Source organism: Lipotes vexillifer, unplaced genomic scaffold, assembly GCF_000442215.2.
Source record: "Lipotes vexillifer unplaced genomic scaffold, Lipotes_vexillifer_v1.1 scaffold366, whole genome shotgun sequence".
Classification (NCBI taxonomy): Eukaryota; Metazoa; Chordata; class Mammalia; order Artiodactyla; family Lipotidae; genus Lipotes; species Lipotes vexillifer.
Genome location: NW_006780143.1, coordinates 2,232,938 through 2,238,479, shown reverse-complemented (window position 1 = coordinate 2,238,479; position 5,542 = coordinate 2,232,938).

Sequence of the window (5,542 nt, the reverse complement as noted above, 5' to 3'; positions counted from 1 at the left end):
CTTCCCGGACCGGGACACGAACCCGTGTCCCCTGCATCGGCAGGCGGACTCTCAACCACTGCGCCACCAGGGAAGCCCCAAGCAGTGCTGTTTTGATCTTATTATTAGCTGGTGGAGAAAAAAGAAAACTGTCAGTGGTTTCTGATGGCTATGAAATAAAATTCAGATTTCTCATTATGGTATTCAAGGTCTTCTATAATCTCACCTCAATCTGCGGCTTTCATTGACACTCCATTCTTCTATTGCTTAGGATGCTTCAAGGTATAGTCATTGACAAGGACTCTGGTGATTCTGATAAAGGTAGTCTAGAGCAGTGGTCCCCAACCTTTTTGGCACCAGGGGCCAGTTTTGTGGAAGACAAGTTTTCTATGGACTGGTGGTGGCGGGGGCGGGGGCGGGTCGTTCAGGTGGTAACGCGAGGATGGGGAGTGGCAGATGAAGCTTTGCTCACTCGCTGCTCACCTCCTGCTGTGTGGCTCGGTTCCTAGCAGGCTGTGGACTGGTACCGGTCCGTGGCCTGGGGGTTGGGTTCCCCTGGTCTAGGGGACATTTTGAAAAATATTACTTTAGTGTTTCTAGCAAGCTATGTCTACTGTATGCAATGCATGTTTTTATGTGTAAGTCTTGTTTCTCTAGATTTCAGTTGCCTCAAGCGCATGAACTTGGTCATTGTGCAGAAAAGAGTTAACATAGCAGACTTGAGACTGCTACTCTTAGAAAGGCCTGTTTGCAAGGTTGGCTCTTTGTTGGCATCTAGGAATTTTGTTCTCGAAGTGCTCAGTCAGTTAACTGATCAGTGTGGTTCACTGTGCCTAGAGTTTTGTGCAAAAAATACAGTTTAAATTTGAGCACCTGCTTCCCTTCTGGAGCTCTGGAACTTTTTATGTGCTAGGCAGAGTGCCTACATAACCAGGCCCCTGTAGTAACCTCGGGTACCTAGCCTCTAAGGAGTTTCCCTAGGCTGAATCATTGCATCGTGTTGCAACTTTTTCACTGCTGTGGTATGTGTTCTCTGTGTGACCCCTCATGGGAGGGAGAGAGCATAAGGAAGTCTACACCTGGAATCCTTCAGATTCTCCACATGTTTCTTCCCCTTATCATCTGGCTGTGTATCCTTACTATACTGTAAGAAATCTTAGGTGTAAGTACAACTATAGGCTGAATTCTGTGAGTTCTTCTAGTGAATGTTCAAATATAGGGGTGGTCTTGGGTATCCCTGACACAGTATCCCTCTCAAAACAATTTTTATAGCAAGTGGTCAATAAATCTTTTGTGATTGTTAACAAGTTTCCCAAACATCGTAGAGGCTTAAGAAATTTAAACAATTTCTTTTTTTGGTACGGTTTTCTATTTATTTTGGCTTTTAAAAATTGTATCATTATATGATCAGGCCAACATTTTTAGTGTATGATAGTTACGAGGTATCCTTCTTTCACTGCTTATAAAGAATGGTTCTGGTTTTGCTTATTCGTTTTCTTTCCTTCTCTAGATTTCAAGCAAGGTTCCATATTGCCAGACCAGTTCTTTTGGGCTTTTGTGATGCAGAATCAAGGGAAAAGGTAGAGGGAGAGAAGGAGTGAGTTCTGAGGGCTGGTTCTGGGAGGGCAGTTTTGGTGGGAGGATCTGCAGGAGAAAGGTAAATGAAAGAGTTTGTGTGATATGAGGTAAAACCATATGAAAAAAAAGCAAGTTTTATGGATTGTTGCTGCGGACTGAGTCCCTTTCCCAGTATTTGAGAAATACAAAAAGAGCATTTGTTGTTTTGAAATGACTTCTTGGTTGCTGAGTTGTTTTTCATTGATTAATGACTCATCCAAAGACCAAATCGCATTCATAGTTCCGGTCTTAAGTTTTGCATTGATTTTACTTGAGGATAGGAACCATACCGTTTGCAGTTCTAAATTTAGCATGTGTAAATCCTTAAAACGTTTTTGATGATATTGGCTGATTGCTTCATACACAAGCATTTATTGAATGCCTTTGACATGCCAAGCACCAGGTGGGGGGGGATACAGAGAGGAGTAGAAAGAACACATTGCCCACATCAGAGAGGGGAGATGCAAGGCATTCCCATGTAGTAAATACTAGTGGTAGAACATGGGAGCCCAGAGGAAAGCATCTCTTATGCCCACCAGGGCATTTTTTCTGACTAGGCTACACGCTGCACAAGGAAAAGAAAAGCTGGTCCTTACCTCTAAGTACCAACTAGGAGAGTTTGGAGAAAATGTACATGGCATGTGTGTTTGGGGGTGTAAGTCTCTAAGAGAAGGGCACCCCCGGCTGTCTTTCTGAAACCTCTGCAAGGTGCCTTTGTCGTAGAATTTTCTAAGGTCTAAGGTTTATACCTGAGCCTTTCAGCCCAGAAACTTGATTTGTTGGGTTCACTGAGAGGGTGTCTGCTTCTTAGGTGAGGACTCCTATTAATCAGCTAATGAGACTGATGTGTCAATGAGGATGACATTACTAATTTGCAATGAAAAAGACAAGAGTCCCAGAAACCAAAATACTCATCAGCTTGACCACCATATTCTATTCCAAGAGATGGACCTGATAGCAAACCAGTCAGTAGCCAGGCTGGATGAGCACAGAATCAGAGCTAGAGGAGTCCATTAAATGACTTGTGTATTTTGTGCTTGGGGTAAAGTGGGAATTCACCTCTATCTTAGAACGGCCTTGGCCAAGAGCGGTAGGCTCAGCATCTGCTGGTCAAGACTCCTTTTCACCTGGAGAGAGCTTGGGCTAGCACTGTCTGCATTTGCCTCTGTGGCCTCATTCTCCTACAGTTACATGAATGATAACCAGTCTTTGTGTTGAGTCACTTTTTAAAAAGCTGTGAGTTAGAATCATAAATTCGTAGACCGCCTATGAATTTGCATTTTTTACTTATCAACACTTACCTCACAGAATAAGTGACTTTCCCAAGGTCACATACCTAGTTAGTGGTAGAACTGGTATAATTTTGCAATTCATATGATTTTTCATGTATCTTATTATTTTATTTGTATTATGTATCAATCTTTCTGATAGAAAATATGTGTTTATTGGGTGCAGGCTTCTGTGTCTTTATTTTTGTACCCCGAGTGCCTAGCATATTGCCTAGGGATGAAAGAAGATTTGTTGGATAAAAGATGAGATGATAATAATAAGAAAGAAAGAACTTAGGCTTCTTCTTGGGTCCTCATGAGGTTTCTCCTACTATATCACATGCAAAAAATCAAAGAGCGTATTCATTATTTATTCAGCACGTGTTATGCTTGAGGCAATCTGCTAGGTGCTGTATTGAGTGAAGACGACAAAGACAAATACTGTCCTAAAGACAGAGACCGTAAGATTAAAACTGCTAATGACTGGAATGCAACGTAGAATTAAAGTGCCCTAAAGGAGACACAAATGCATGACTAAAGCAAGTCAGAGAACGGAACTATATCATACATTGTGGGAGAACGAGAGGAAGCTTCATGGAGGAGGTGACTTGATCTGAATCCTGGAGGAGCATCTGAATTTCAGAAACAAAAATGAGCCGATAGATTGGGAGGGCAAAGGGAACAATGGGAAACAGGAAGGGGACTCGTTTTTGAAGACCTGTAAGAAGTCTCTCTTAGGTGTGGTGCGTGAGGTGACGTGTTTGGATGTGGAGGGGAGTGGAGCAAATCAGGATAGGAAGTTGGCTAAGTTCCTAAGTAGCTTTGCCTGTTCAGGCTCAGGGGCCTGCACTTGCCTCATTAACCTTCATGGTTTTCAAATATGGGAGTGACAACAGAGGTTGTTTGGCAGCAGCAGGCGGGCTGCTTTTGAGGGGCAGTAGGATGAGGCAGTCAGATAAGTTGGGAGGTGACTGCAATAGCTCAGGAATCACGTAGGGAGCAAGTAAACCATGGGGTGGCCACAGAGACGAAAAGGAAGGGGCGGTGTGTTGGCCTGCGTGAATGACACGACATGGGAAGTGCAAAAGCCGGAAGAGCCAAAGGTGGAGGTGCCATTAACAGCGTGTGTTTCATACTTGTCACAACTTATTAAAATTTTCTACATAAACACTCATCTCCTCGTTAGTCTGCGAGCTCCTAGAGGACAGGGCCCATGTAATCTGCATCTACCGACATGAACACAGCAGATGCTTGGTAAATGTTTGTTGGGTAGGTGACTGGGACTTAGGAGATTTGGGTTAGTAATGACAGCTGGGGTGTTGGTGGAAATAACATTCTCTGGAATTTGGGGATGTTTATTTTTCGGATGCAATTTCTAGAAACAGAAGGTAGAAAGAAGTGAAGAATTACAAGCCGATATATAAGTGAGGGCAAGATAAAAAAGAGTAAAGAGATGGTATACTGAGTATAGAGAAAATATAGTTAACTGCCTCTTTCAAGATATCAGGTGAGATTGGAGGGGAAATGCAGCACAGCATCCATCAGGGGAGACTGGACAGATGGGAAGGACTGGGGTGGACTTGTGGGTTGTGTCAGCCAGTGAAAGCTGCAGGAAAGGGGAAGTGGCCTTGAAGGGAGGTGGTAGAGCCCCGAGTTGAGTTTACAGGCTCTGGAGTCAGACTGCTCGAGTGCAAACGCTGGCTCTTCTATTGATGCATTATGTGGTTTCAGGGACTTCACTTTCTCTTGCCTCAATTTCCTCTTCTGCAAAATGAGGATAACGGTCATACCTGCATAAACACATGTGTGGCGCTCAGAACAGAGCCGGGACGTAGAAAGCACTCCATAAGCACTACTTACTCTTCTTGGAACCCACTGTGACCACTTTGTATGTATTATCTCACTTAGTCCCTTAATAACTATGTAGGTGGGTGTAATTATCTTCATTCCACAAATGAGGAAACTGAAGGGCAGAGAGGTTTCATAATTTGCTCAGATTCACACAGCCATGTAGTGGTAAAGCTCACCTAAGAGAGATTCTTACCCAATCCATCTGGCACCAAGGCTTAGGCACTCTCTGCTATAACACACTGTCTAAGCGAGATAGCTATGGTGAGACCACTTGTGAGTAATTTAGATTTGATCGGTAGGTATTAGGGAGCTGTGGCAGACCTTGGGGCCAGGGAGTAATGTGAGGGGACTGTCTGATGGAAAGATTCATCTGGCAGTCTTGTGAAAGAGGGGAGGCAGGAAGGCTGGAGTGCTAAGGATTCAGACCAGAGATGGCTGAGGAAATGACCGGGTGTGGCAAACCAGGGTCAAGCTGTGATGGGAAAACTAGCTGAATTAGTGTCTGATGTGAATGAGATGGAACTGACGGGTCTGTGATGGAAACTGACTAAAGGGGCAGGTGCAGGGGTGCGGCTTGGAGTTTCAACTTGCCAGTTTCAAACAGGGGCCTCTAAGAAAATACTGATACCGTGAAACATAATGAGGAAGTTGGGAGGGGAGGCATTTTAGTAACTGTGCCCTTGAGAAGTATCTACAGAAAAGTGGCTGTAAAACAAGCAGCTCAGAGAATAGTGTCTGAGCATCAAAGTGGGGCCCTTCGTTATTTTTAGTGGCAGAGTGTGGTTCTGATGGCAACACCCTTGATCGTCTTTACCGTCAATCCTGCT